The sequence below is a fragment of the Ovis aries genome, chromosome 15, assembly GCF_016772045.2.
Source record: "Ovis aries strain OAR_USU_Benz2616 breed Rambouillet chromosome 15, ARS-UI_Ramb_v3.0, whole genome shotgun sequence".
Lineage (NCBI taxonomy): Eukaryota > Metazoa > Chordata > Mammalia > Artiodactyla > Bovidae > Ovis > Ovis aries.
In genome coordinates, this window is record NC_056068.1 from 38796576 (window position 1) to 38811622 (window position 15047).

At 41.5% G+C, this 15047-nt stretch overlaps 1 protein-coding gene across 3 annotated transcripts in view; it reads right to left on the minus strand.

Annotated features, from left to right (window-relative positions):
• Positions 1-14736, minus strand: part of FAR1 (fatty acyl-CoA reductase 1) — a 79868-nt gene extending 65132 nt beyond the window's left edge. For all 3 annotated transcript variants that reach the window (XM_004016137.6, XM_060399876.1, XM_060399875.1), the window contains exon 1: positions 14613-14736. The gene's annotated coding sequence lies outside the window, so the exon portion shown is untranslated. The remainder of the gene's footprint in view (positions 1-14612) is intronic.
• Between the last annotated feature and the right edge of the window lie 311 nt (positions 14737-15047).

The following is a 15047-nucleotide window of genomic DNA, read 5'->3' on the forward strand; positions in this document are numbered from 1 at the left end:
TACTCAGCCAAGGCAGCATTTTCCAAATCGTGGTAAATGGGACTGGGAAACTGTACATTTTAGCCCTAACCAGGAGAGTTACAAAATACATTAGCACATCAAAGACCTACAAAATGTCCTGAGGTAAAGAAACTCAGTAGACCTCTTTGAAAACCTGCTGCTAAGTCACTTCAGTCCTGTCTGGCTCTGTGCAACCCCATAGACGGCAGCCCACCAGGCTCCCCCGTCCCTGGGATTCTTTAAGAATACAGTCTCTCAGAAAACCTCCTATTGAGACACAGAACTTCAGATCCAAGTAAAGGAAAATATCTCAGATCTTCAAAGATTTTCAAAGGGAGGAAAGGAAGCCAGGTTGAAAGAAGGTGGGGGAGGCGGAGGAGGGGGCAAAAAGGTGGCCTTACAGACGTCTCCTGCCACCTGTAGATACCCAGGCGTTATGGGACTTTACCCTGGGCCTCCACCCTGGGCCTCCAGAGAAGCGAGGACTGGAACTCGGCCCTACCGGAAATCAGAACCAGAATTCGAGTTCTCTGCCGAGAGGAGGTGATCAGTCTCCAACCCTCAGCTCAGGCTGAGGCCCTTCAATTCCTGTGTCCAGGACCAGGGGACTAGAAAAACGGGGAAGAGTAGAAAGGGTTAAGGAGAGAAAAGAGAGAGGGAAGGGGAGAGAGGTCAATATAGTCTCTTGTTCCTTACCAGACGGGGCACTCTGGCCAGTTGTCTGTGTCAGGAGGAGACCAGGGACAAAAGGGTCCCAGTTGTCTAGGTCTGGTCCATTGGCAGGCAAGCTGGCCCCTGAGTACCCCAAGTGGTCAGGATGTCAGTGAAGAAGAGTCCCCACCAGAATTGCCATTTGTTGCAGGAAAGGGAACCCCTTCCAGGGCCTGAAATTGGGCTCTTGTCTAACACTAGGAAATGAATTGCCCAAGGAGACACATGTGCTGACAAAGCAAGACATTTTATTGGGGAAGGGCGCTCGGGTGGAGAGCAGTAGGGTAAGGAAAAGCCTGGCCTTTCACAAATTTCCAAACACAGCTAAGTAAGCAAAGTGCCTGAGAGGCTCATTGATTACCACATCAGCCTTCTGAGGTAATGACTGTACAAACATGAGCCAAACCTCCCACAAACTACACATGATTTAGAAAGCATGACCTTCCATTGATCCTCAAGACTACTTCTGAATAAACTATAAAGACAGTTATTAAGAGTTGCAAAAATGAGTATGCTATTAGAATGTACCAAAGACTTCAGTTTGTACCCAATTACTAATTCTGGATGCTGCAACTCAATGCAGCAAAGCTTCTACCAAATACACACACTCAAAACATGGAATTCTGTAATTTTCAAGAGGAACAATCAATCATCGTTAGTGAAATTGTGTTGTCTTTAGCTGGTTATGGTTTTTAATTATAATTATTCTTATTCCTAATTAAAAATTACCATTAGTTGAACTTCATGCTTCCCTGGTGGCTCAGAGGATAAAGCATCTGCCTGCAACACAGGAGACTCGGGTTCGATCCCTGGGTTGGGTAGATCCCCTGGAGAAGGAAATGGCAACCCACTCTAGTATTCTTGCCTGAAGAATCCCATGGACAGAGGAGCCTGGAGGGCTACAGTCCACAGGGTCGCAAAGAGTCGGACACGACTGAGCGACTCCACTCACTCAATAAACCTGTAGAATGTGTTACACAGTTCCATCACCAGTTTATTTGAGACCTACCATTTTCTAGCTAGTCTAAACTTTAAGATAAGTATATTTTTCTCTCATTCAATTAGGAACCATCCATATTCCTAACTGCTGAAGAAAGTTCCTCTCCTCCAAAATGCTTATACCTTGACAATTTAGTTGCTATTACTCCACTAAAAAGAAAGAATTACTGAGCTACAGAATGACCCAGCTACAGGGCTGGGATTAAAAGAGCTGGAGGGTCACTGTTCTAAAAGTCCTCACCTTAGCTATGGGGCCACTAATGTACGGGCAGGTCTTCTCCCTGGTCACCATGTCCACACCAACCAAATATGGCACAAGGACTTGGAATCAGGGCCCTTCGTGGAAGTAATAATAACTTCTCTCATCTTGAATGTCAATGATCCCTCTAGTCTCAAGTTTTGGGTAGGAAGCTTCCAGGAAGGTCTTAAAACAACTTAATCCCATAACGAAGTCTCTTCTCAAAAATCTTTTCCTGGTCTATCTTTAAAACTTTCCAGGTTCTGCTCTCTGATGACTGGGGGAGTGGGGTGAGAGAAGTTGGGGCAGGGGAGGGGATGGGGTTCAAGAGGGAGGGGATATATGTATCATTATGGCTGATTAACGTTGCTGTATGGCAGAAACCAACACAACACTGGAAAGCAACTATCCTCCAATTTTGGAAAAAAAAAAAAAAATTGCCAGGTTCATATGTACAGCTTGCAACAAAATGCTGTCAAGCACAGAAAGATACAGAAAAAAGGAGGGAAGTGTTTGATGATTTGGGGGATTCTTACCTTTTTCTAGCTCTGAAAATGACTTAATGTTTCTAAGAAGCCTACCCTATTAAGCTTGTAACCAAAGGTTAGGGATTAGAACACATACAGCAAAGTAAAAATATCAGAGTTTAAAAATTCAGAGAATTCTTGGTCAATTTATCAATTGAGCATCAAAGTCCAAAGCTAAAAACTCTAGTTGTTAAGGTATCTCCTTCTCCAGAAACTGAGGTCCACAATGAAAAGAGTCAAGATAGTAAGAGCAACACTGCACCTGACCTTGGGCAAGTCAATTAAGTGCTCTGATAATCCACAGAATTTACTGAAGAGGAGGCTAAACCACTGATGGAATCCTCCTCTAGTTCTCAAAGTCTAGCTATTACCATGTATTGGAAGATGCTATTTCCCAATAACACATGAGATACTCAGAAAATTATTAACTCAAATGGGTCACAAGGGTTATCACTTTAAAGCCATACACCCAATATTCATTGATCTTCAAACAATCTATGCCCTGCTCTGCAGAGTCAAATGTCCCATTTAGCAGCTAACTGATTTGTTCCTATCTCCTAAGGATTCTGCTCATGTTGCTGCTGCTGCTGCTGCTGCTAAGTCACTTCAGTCGTGTCCGACTCTGTGCGACCCCATAAGGGCAGCTCACCAGGCTCCACCGTCCCCAGGATTCTCCAGGCAAGAACACTGGAGTGGGTTGCCATTTCCTGCTCATGCTAATACCCATAATTATGATTATATTGGGTTAGCCAAAAAGTTCACTCAGATTTTCCCATAAGGTGGTACAGAAAAACTGGAATGAACTTTTTGGCCAACCCAATACTGTTAGCTATAATTCACAAGTTTTTAAAACCCTATACTTCTCAGAAATGTATTTAGGACTATCCTTCAAACTAGATGCACAATAAACACTTATGATCTCAGGGCTCTACTGAAAATTAATCCTTTGTCAGATTAATATATGTTTCTAAGCCCCTGTGTATCATATCTAGGAGTTTTTTTTTAACACAAATGTGAACATCAAAATACTTTTAACAGATCATTTCCACCACAGACCTGAACTATTTAAGAGAAACAAATTCAAAGTTTTTTCCTTTACCTCCAAAAAAGCAGTATTTATGTATTTATTCATTCTTTTCTTTTCTTTTTTTTATTTATTTTTTGTCTTTCATAGTTTTTTTTTTAATTTTTTTTTTAATTTTAAAATCTTTAATTCTTACATGCATTCCCAAACATGAACCCCCCTTCCACCTCCCTCCCCATAACATCTCTCTGGGTCATCCCCATGCACCAGCCCCAAGCATGCTGTATCCTGCTTCAGACATAGACTGGTGATTCGATTCTTACATGATAGTATACATGTTAGAATGCCATTCTCCCAAATCATCCCACCCTCTCCCTCTCCCTCTGAGTCCAAAAAGTCCGTTATACACATCTGTGTCTTTTTTCCTGTCTTGCATACAGGGTCGTCATTGCCATCTTTCTAAATTCCATATATATGTGTTAGTATACTGTATTGGTGTTTTTCTTTCTGGCTTACTTCACTCTGTATAATCGGCTCCAGTTTCATCCATCTCATCAGAACTGATTCAAATGAATTCTTTTTAACAGCTGAGTAATACTCCATTGTGTATATGTACCACAGCTTTCTTATCCATTCATCTGCTGATGGACATCTAGGTTGTTTCCATTATTTATTCATTCTTAAGTCATATTCTATCTCATGTTAATTCAGGATGGACAACAGCCATTATATAAAGTTCCATACACTTATTCCAAAATCTTTCATAAAATCATTGCTACATACTCATTAAATTGGCTTGTTCTTCCCCAAGAATCCAATTAAGAATGGGTCTTTTAAAAACTTAAGCATTTGCATAATGAAATTTATAATTTCACTCAATAATGAAAAACACTTGTTTGTAACAGGTCAGGAGCACACAGAAATAAATTTAAGTTGAATTTTACGAGTATGCTGTCTGCCTAAACATTAAAGAATGAATTATTAAACCAGAATCTCTATTATACAAACACTCAAAGATATCTGAATGTTTAAAAAGGCTTATCAGCCCCCTGAAATTATATGAAAAACTGTGCATATGTGTATTTTTTCTGAGGAAAAGAGATAGCACAAAGATATGAGGAGATGCTCAAAGGGGCTTATGACCTTTGACTAAAACTACATTATGGGAGATATTTTAAAATGTTAATTTTCAACTAATAGTTCCAAGTTTTTAAATCAATACTCCAAAATAATGATACAGTGGTATGAATTCCTTACATTCAAGAAGGAGTTCTCAAGTGACTGCCATGCCAACAGTTTTTGGCAAAAATTCCATAAAGACAAGAATGACCTAGAGGAGATATTTCAAAGTAATCTTAAAACTGTCAAATGGTTAACATTTACACATACACATATCACACACCTCACCAATGTCATTTCCCATTTAGAATCTCTAATCCAGGCACATGACCTGATGTTACTATATTCTGTTTTATATACAAACAGTCAAGTCTCTCCAACTACTTATCCCTGTCATACAGCAAATTACATCTAATTTCTCTTGCTCAAAACACTGTAACATACAAATCTCAAATATATTTACATGAAGGAATTTCCACTTCAGTTAGATTAGCATGTCCACTGTTATACTTATCAAGCCATACAGTAACAACTGGTAAAAATGTCTAGGACTTGCTTCAAAATTTAAAAGGCAGGGGGGTGGGGGGCAATGAGTGAGGATACACATAAAAAAGATTCACCACAAGCTGAAAATTGTTAAAGCTGGTGATATGCATGTATAAAAATATATACAAAGAAGAAAGCTCTTGAATCTGTCTTTAAGAAGCTCTCTATTCTACTAGAACAAATAATTTCACAATTTGTATGGAAACACAAAAACCTTGAATAGCCAAAGCAATCTTGAGAAAGAAGAATGGAATTGGAGGAATCAACCTGCCTGACTTCAGACTATACTACAAAGCTACAGTCACCAAGACAGTATGGTACTGGCACAAAGAGATCAATGGGAAAAAGCAGAAAGCCCAGAGATAAATCCACGTACCTATGGACACCTTATCTTTGACAAAGGAGGCAACAAAATACAATGGAGAAAAGAAAATCTCTTTAACAAGTGGTGCTGGGAAAACTGGGCAACCACCTGTAAAAGAACAAAACTAGAACACTTTCTAACACCATGGTGGTGGTGGTGGTTTAGACGCTAAGTCATGTCCAACTCTTGCAATCCCATGGACTGTGCCTGCCAGGCTCCTCTGTCCATGGGATTCTCCAGACAAGAATACTGGAGTGGGCTGCCATTTCCTTCTCCAGGGGATCTTCCCGACTCAGGAATCGAACCCAGATCTCCTGCATTGCAGGCATATGATTTACCAACTCAAAATGGATTAAAGATCTAAATGTGAGACCAGAAACTATAAAACTCTTTGAGGAAAACATAGGCAAAATACTCTCTGACATAAATCACAGCAAGATCCTCTATGCCCCACCTCCCAGAGTAATGGAAATAAAAACAAAAATAAACAAATGGGACCTAATTAAACTTCAAAGCTTTTGCACAACGAAGGAAACTATAAGCAAGGTGAAAAGGCAGCTTTCAGACTAGGAGAAAATAATAGCAAACGAAACAAGTGACAAAGAATTAATCTCCAAAATATACAAGCAACTCCTGCAGCTCAATACCAGAAAAATAAATGACCCAATCAAAACATGGGCCAAATAAATAAACAGACATTTCTCCAAAGAAGACATATAAATGGCTAACAAACACATGAAAAGATGCTCAACATCACTCATTATTAGAGAAATGCAAATCAAAACCGCAGTAAGGTACCATCTCACGCTGGTCAGAATGGCTGCCATCAAAAAGTCTACAAACAATAAATGCTGGAGAGGGTGTGGAGAAAAGGGAACCCTCTTACACTGTTGGTGGGAATGCAAACTAGTACAGCCACTATGGAGAACAGTGTGGCGATTCCTTAAGAAACTGGAACTAGAACTGCCATATGACCCAGCAGTCCCACTGCTGGGCATACACATGGAAGAAACCAGAATTGAAAGAGACACATGTACCCTAATGTTCACTGCAGCACTGATTACAACAGCTAGGATGCAACCTAGAGTCCATCGGCAGACAAATGAATAAGGAAGTTGTGGTATGTATATACAATGGAATATTACTCAGCTATAAAAAAAAAAAGCATTTGAGTCAGTTCTAATGAGATGAATGAAACTGGAGCCTATTACACAAGTGAAATAAGTCAGAAAGGGAAACACCAGTGCAGTGTTTTAACACACATATATGGAATTTAGAAAGACAATAATGATGACATTATATGCAAGACAGCAAAAGAGACACAGATATAAAGAACAGACTTTGGGACTACGTGGCAGAAGGCAAGGATGGGACCATATGAGAGAAAAGCACTAAAACATGTATATTATCATATGTAAAACAGATGACCAATGCAAGTTTGATGCATGAAACAGGGCACTCAAAGCTGGTGCTCTGGGACAACCCAGAGGGATGGGGTGGGGAGCGAGGTAGGAGGGGGTTCAGGATGGGGGGAAACCTGTATCCCTGTGGCTGATTCATGTCAATGTGTGGCAAAAACCACCACAATATTGTAATTAGCCTCAATTAAATAATTTTAAAAAAAAAGAAGCTCTCTGTTCTATCATGCAAGGCAGCCTTCTTCAAACTTTGTATTTTTATGTCTGCAATTTTCCATAATATAAAGTTTAAAGAAGTCTGCCTTGCCTATTAGAACAGAGAGCTTTTTAAAAACAGATTCAGGAACTTTCTTCTTTGTACATCTGCCCAGTAAAGAGCAAATACTTACTTTAATAAACTAATTTCATTCTTTATGTGAAAGAGAGCAGTATTACTTCTCAATGAAACCTCAACAACTCTGATGATATTTTATTTAAATGATTCTTTTATTAACCCAAATAAAACATATTCATAACTACTTACTGTCTACCTACTTTCTCAGATAGTCTGTCTTGAAGAAGATATAAAAAGTAATTGATACTCTCTAATGAACCAAGAATCTGAAAATACCCTCAAGGATCCAGGGAAAAATGGGCAGGGAAGGAAGACAGTGGATGAAGAGAAAAAAAAGTAAAAAGCAACAAGTACAGTTGTTTAAGAAAAGGCTTTAAGGCTTTCATATTTTTTAATAAGAAAAAAGGCATACAGTTTTCTTCAAGCTAGACAGGTCTTTTAAGTTCCCCTCCTCATCCTGTTCTACAGATGAGGAAGCTACAGCGCAGAGAGAGGAAGTGACTTGCCTCAAGTTACACATCAAGTTGCTAACAAAACCAACATTAAAATTCAGATCTGCTGATTCACAGTACAATGTAAACTTTCTGTATCAAAATTTTTTCTTCTACACTATAATATTCACTACCTGAAGAGAATAACTATTTTATTATTAATATGCACTTCAATTCTGTATTATACCATACTGAAAAAAAAAGGAATAGACTAAGTAAAGGTGGAAGACTGGGAAGAAAATGCAAAGAAACTGCTAAAACGGTTAGACACAAAGACTACATCCACATACCACACTTCCTTCATTCTGAGACACATTTGGCTTTAAGACATAGTATCCATTTCACATTTTTTAAGAAATATAGACACTGTAAAATTTTCATTTCAAAAAATACTAAAATGTGAAACCATACACCTCTAAAGCAATAAAATATAATGTACCCTCTAAGACACAAAAATCACTGTTATTTAAAACCCTATGTCACAAGGCACAAACAACAGAGCAAGAGTCCCATCTTCAAAGGTAAGGAAAAGTTACTAAATACCTAAAGCTATGCGGCATTCTTTTCAGTCATATGTATTAATAAACAAGTCCTTCTAGCCATACATCTCATATGTATGAGCTATGGGACCAGGAAAGCAAAATTTGAATCTCAGCCCTGCCACTTAGCTCTCTGGAATATGGAAAGTTACTAAATTCTCTGAATCTCACTCTCTTCATAAAATGAGATATCCACCTTAGAGAACTGCACGAGAATTAAATGCGGTATTAATAATTTCTTTAAGGAGCATAGTACAGCGGATAGATGAAATAGTTTCCTCCTACAATTCCTATGCGCCAAATGAAATTAAACTAAAAACTACATCCCATTCTTGACTTACAAGGTTGGAATAAATCTATACTAGGACAAATATTTCTAATTTGCTTTGGAATGATTATTTGATAAGAAAAGATAATTTTCTTGAAATGTATCTCATTTCTTCTTCAAATTGGGAACAGAAAACATGACAAATTGTAAGTGTTTAGGTTAAATTTGTAAAATATGTAAACTCAGCACTTTCATGTAGCTATATTGCACTCAATATGCCAGCAAGTTTGGAAAACTCAGCAGTGGCCACAGGACTGGAAAAGGTCAGTTTTCATTCAAATCCCAAAGAAAGGCAATGCCAAAGAATGATCAAACTATCGCACAACTGCACTCATCTCACATGCTAGTAAAGTAATGCTCAAAATTCTCCAAGCCAGCCTTCAGCAATACGTGAACCGTGAACTCCCTGGTGTTCAAGCTGGTTTTAGAAAAGGCAGAGGAACCAGAGATCAAATTGCCAACATCTGCTGGATCATGGAAAAAGCAAGAGAGTTCCAGAAAAACATCTATTTCTGCTTTACTGACTATGCCAGAGCCTTTGACTGTGTGGATCACAATAAACTGGGGAAAATTCTGAAAGAGATGGGAATACAGACCACCTGACCTGCCTCTTGAGAAATCTATATGCAGGTCAGGAAGCAACAGTTAGAACTGGACATGGAACAACAGACTGGTTCCAAATAGGAAAAGGAGTACGTCAAGGCTGTGTATTGTCACCCTGCTTATTTAACTTCCATGCAGAGTACATCATGAGAAACGCTGGACTGGAAGAAACACAAGCTGGAATCAAGATTGCTGGGAGAAATATCAATAATCTCAGATATGCAGATGACACCACCCTTATGGCAGAAAGTGAAGAGGAACTAAAAAGCCTCTTGATGAAAGTGAAAGAGGAGAGTGAAAAAGTTGGCCTAAAGCTCAACATTCAGAAAACAAAGATCATGGCATCCGGTCCCATCACTTCATGGGAAATAGATGGGGAAACAGTGGAAACAGTGTCAGACTTTATTTTCTTGGGCTCCAAAATCACTGCAGATGGTGACTGCAGCCATGAAATTAAAAGACGCTTACTCCTTGGAAGAAAAGTTATGACCAACCTAGAGAGCATATTCAAAAGCAGAGACATTACTTTGCCGACTAAGGTCCACCTAGACAAGGCTTTGGTTTTTCCTGTGGTCATGTATGGATGTGAGAGTTGGACTGTGAAGAAGGCTGAGCGCCGAAGAACTGATGTGTTTGAACTGTGGTGTTGGAGAAGACTCTTGAGAGTCCCTTGGACTGCAAGGAGATCCACCCAGTCCATTCTGAAGGAGATCAACCCTGGGATTTCTTTGGAAGGAATGATGCTAAAGCTGAAGCTCCAGTACTTTGGCCACCTCATGCGAAGAGCTGACTTATTGGAAAAGACTCTGATGCTGGGAAAGATTGGGGGCAGGAAGAGAAGGGGACAACCGAGGATGAGATGGGTGGATGGCATCACGGACTCGATGGACGTGAGTCTGGGTGAACTCCGGGAGATGGTGATGGACAGGGAGGCCTGGCGTGCTGCAATTCATGGGGTCGCAAAGAGTCGGACACGAATGAGCAACTGAACTGAACTGATACTGAACTTATACTCTAAGCCTATTACAAACCCACTGAAGAGAGGAACCATAAATCCACAAGTGGGAGCAAGGAAGGGCTACATGTAGGTTTAGGGAAGGCCAAAAAGATAGATAAAATGACTCAGTGTGTGATCTGTAAGGGCTGGTTTCCTCAACTTTAAGTTCATTCATTAGACAATGTTCAGAAAAGCCAAGACCATATATCTATGATTCAGAGTGCTTTAGTAACTGGATCCTTCAGACTAGGCAAATGTACAGTTTCCGGTTGTTTCCAATAATAATTCATTTTCAAGATGGAACTGTGCCCACCAAAGTGGCTCATATGCAGCAGACACTGAAACAAACCTATCTTCCTTCCTATCCCAAACATAGACTGCTAAGTCGGTTCAGTCGTGTGCGACTCTGTGCGACCCCACAGACGGCAGCCCACCAGGCTCCCCTATCCCTGGGATTCTCCAGGCAAGAATACTGGAGTGGGGTGCCATTGCCTTCTCTAAACATAAACTAGGCCACCCACATATTCCCTCACTATTAGTTCATTTTAGTTGAACAGTTTCCCCCTACTAATTATAAAAATAACAATGCTTGTTTTTATAAGCTGGAAAAATACAAAGAGCATCAGCATTTTTAAATTATCCATCACCTTACCAGCCAATAATTAAAATATTACAAAGGGACATACCAACATTTTTCCTATGAATTTGACCATAATTGTGATCATACCAAACTTTAAATTTGTATAGAGCACTTCCACTAAACACAATTAACTACCAGCCTTTATCTAAATGTCTTTATTTTGGCTTTCTTGAGATTAAATTCACACTAGTTTTTTCCTTACTTAACTCAATGGTTTCCTCTCAATCTTTGTTCTTCCGAGTCTCTTAGCTACATATTTTGCTACTGATAACTTCCTCTTTAGTATAACTCTATCTTAAGTTTCCCTAAACAGTATATTCCTCAATGTCTACAAAAGTCTCTCCAACTAATCTTTTTCTATTTCTTCACTGGCTGTCTTCTGTTAACTTCTGACAATCTCTAAAAATGGTCCAGGCCTGACCTTGAATTTGCTTGCCAACTTTGAATCTCCAGCACTTAACACAATGCCTGGCACAAAGTAGGTGTTCAATTCACATTCGCTTATTGCCTTTGCCAACCCTGACCTGCCACTTACTAGCTGTATGACTTTGGTTAAATTAAATCTCTCTGAACCTCAGTTCTCTCATCTATAAAGTAGGGATAATCAAAGGAAGATAAGGCTTGGAAAGTTCAAAATAGCTTCTGGCACATAGTAGTACCCAATAAATTTTGCTATTAATATCAACATAATCTAGCACAGGAATCAAAAATATTTATTATTATATAAGCTTGAACACTAAATCTAACTGTGAACAATCCAACTTACTTTCACTATATTCTTCTTACCACAGCTATCAAAAAATATTCTTGTACTCATTTCTTTATTACCATCTCCAAGCCATCATTAAGTATTCTAAGTTCTCTCTCTGTAGCCACCATACAAAACCATCATTTATCAATTAGTCTATAACAAGACTTAGTTGATTTCCACACCCTGAAATCAAATCTAATTCCTTAAAACCATTTTTAATTTGTCACTCTTGCCCACAGTTGCTTATAACATGTCCATACTACTGGAATATCATCCTGCAATAACCCACACCCCAACTCCTAGTTCAAAAGATGGCTCAACATTCACCTCTTTCAGGAAACTTTCCCTGATTAATTCCACACCACTCAGATTACTCCTCTGCTCCCAGTCACCTCAGCACCTCAGCACTTAGGTATTCTGTTATACTAAGAGTAAAATGTGATCAGTAAATAGCATTACCAACTTCCACAAAAGTATTTCTACATCCTAAAGAATGGTCCATTACCTACAATGCTTTGTTGATGTGGTTAATAAAGAAACATACAACAAATGCCCTCTTTGGTTTTCATCCTTAACACTATATCATTTTATGTTGGTAAGTGAATGAGTGAAAGTCGCTGAGTTCTGTCTGACTCTTTGCAATCCTGTGAATTATACATAGACAGTCCATGGAATTCTCCAGGTCAGAATACTGGAGTGGGTAGCCTTTCCCTTCTCCAGGGGATCTTCCCAACCCAGGGATCGAACCCAGGTCTCCCACATTTCAGACGGATTCTTAACCAGCTGAGGACAGGGAAACTCTATGTTGGTAAAGTACTTAATTCTTCATAATCCTTTTGCCCTACTCTCAAGCAGTAATCACCTTCTCCTGCTTAAATCCAATGGAAATGCATTAATGGACTATTTCATTTTCTACTACCTTTTCTCTTCTCACATCCCCAAATAAAAATTCGAAAGCTTTAAACAGTAAGGCAGTAGCAATGATATCAAGTTAATCTTCCCTCTAAGTGAAAAGAACTTTGAACCTATCTAACTACAAAACTCTTCCCAAGGCTGAACAATTTCCCAACAACCATGATACACAATCAAATTCTACATCAAAATGCTTGACTCTTATACAGCAACAGGATTATTTGTGTTCATTCTTATTGGGTTACTGTAAGAGATATTGCTTATATATTATATTGCTTTTATATTCTTATATTGCTTTTATATTACACAGACAGTTGAGAAACTCCCTTGCATGGCAGAATTTCTTAAGTATCCTCTCGTGTTCTCTTTAAAGCAACACATTGGATTAAATGATTCCTCACTATCATCCAATCAAAAGCAAACAATAATTGTGCCATTGCTTCTGGGAGGATGAGTTCCTGCTGAGGCAAAACAATGAGAGTTCATCAACAACAATGAGTGTCACAGGGGTTGGAGGAGGGTTGGGGAGGAGGACAATTACCCTCAGAGGTGAGAGTTAACAAGTCTGAGCGTTTGGCCACAGATGGCAAATAGATGGGGAAACAATGGATGGAAAGAGTGAGAGACTATTTCCTTGGGCTCCAAAATCACTGCAGATGGTGACTGCAGCCATGAAATTAAAAGACACTTGCTCCTTGGAATAAAAGCTACGGCCAACCTAGACAGCATACTAAAAAGCAGAGACATTACTTTGCCAACAAAGGTCCGTCTCGTCAAAGCTATGGTTTTTCCAGTAGTCATGTATGGATGTGAGAGATGGACTATAAAGAAGGCTGAGGGCCAAAGAATTGATGCTTTTGAACTGTGGTGTTGGAGAAGACTCTTGAGAGCCTCTTGAACTGCAAGGAAATCCAACCAGTCAATCCTAAAAGGGCTGATGCTGAAGCTGAAACTCCAATACTTTGGCCACCTGATGCGAAGAACTGACTCATTGGTAAAGACCCTGATGCTGGGAAAGACTGAAGGCTGGAGGAGAAGGGGACATCAGAAGTTGAGATGGTTGGATGGCATCACCGACTCGATGGACACGTGTTTGAGTAAGCTCCGGGAGTTGGGGATGGCCAGGAAAGCCTGGCATGCTGTAGTCCATGGGGTCGCAAAGAGTCGGACACGTCAATAACTGAATGATGAAAGACTGAATTGAACTGAAGTGAGCTGTGAATGAACCTACTGCCCGGGCTTTCTGACTCCTACCTGATCAAATGGACAGTTATTCTTGCTGACTTACTCATAAAAGATCCACATCCTTCAGCTACCACACATAAACCTACATACTTCAGCTACCACACATAAACCTATCTCCTTCGCTGCCTGTATACTTTCTCTTAACTGGCCTCCTCATCTTCTAGTCAAACAGCGTGCACCCACACCTCACCTAAAACCTTCGCCTCTCAGTCATCTTCCGGCTTTAGGAAGTGCCTCGTACTCCAGACCCACGTGTCCCACGCCTCTCCTCCCTTCACTCCCAGTTGATTTCCTCCCAGTTTCTGTCAATGCCGACTTCCGAGAGGCCAAACGCGCGCCTTGGCTCCGCACCTTCTCCGAGGACTCCCTTTTCTGAGCATCACCCTATTCCCATCACTTTCTTCGTCCCCAGATCCAGAAGCCTTCCATCACAGGCCTCCTTTCACTGCCACCCTCGAGCGCACAAATCTGCTCTTCCGTTAACTATCCTGCCCCACCTTCACCACCTCTACGCAGCTTCCCCGCCCCAGGCGGCGCCCCCAGGCTCCGCGTCTGCAAACCAGGCCCCTCCCTATGGCTCCGCTCTGGGTCCTGGCCCTCCAGAGGGCGGTGGCCCCGGCAAGCCGCGCGGAGACCATCCAGCAGAGGCTTGGACCCCCGGCTCCGGGCAGCAGAGGGTGGGGGTTGGGGTTGGGGCGGGGGCGGGGCGGCGGGTACTGCTCCCGCCTCAACCGGGCCTGACTCCACAGCTCCCAGAGCCGCGGCCCGGGCCAGGCGAGGAGGGGCCCAAAGCCCGCCTCTCCCGCCTGGGGTTCCCGCCTCTCACCTAGTCGCAGAGGCTCTGGCCTCGCTTTCCTCCTGACCGTCCAGCGAGGGCTCAGCCGCCGTCGCCGTCGCGCTCTCTTCACTCGCTCTTCCACCGCCCCCGACCGGCTGCTGAAGAGCGGACTGGTAGTGGCGAGCCCATTGGCTGTGGCCCGTACTCGCGTCAGCCGGCCCCGACCCGGACCTCGGAATGTGACTGGCTGGCGCGGCGCCTTTTCTCCAAGTCTTGTCCTGATTGGCTCTCCCGCGCCCCTTACCAGAGGACCGCTCACCCTCCTCCGGGTTCTGGCCTCCCACCCCCTCAACCCCGTTTCCATCCGGGCGGGAGGGGGACGCGAAGGGCCAATGGGAGGGCGGAGAGAAGGCCGGGAGGTGGGCTCTGCAGCCGGCCAGCCCGCGGGGCAAGTTCAGCCAATGGGCGCTCCGCCCACGTCCC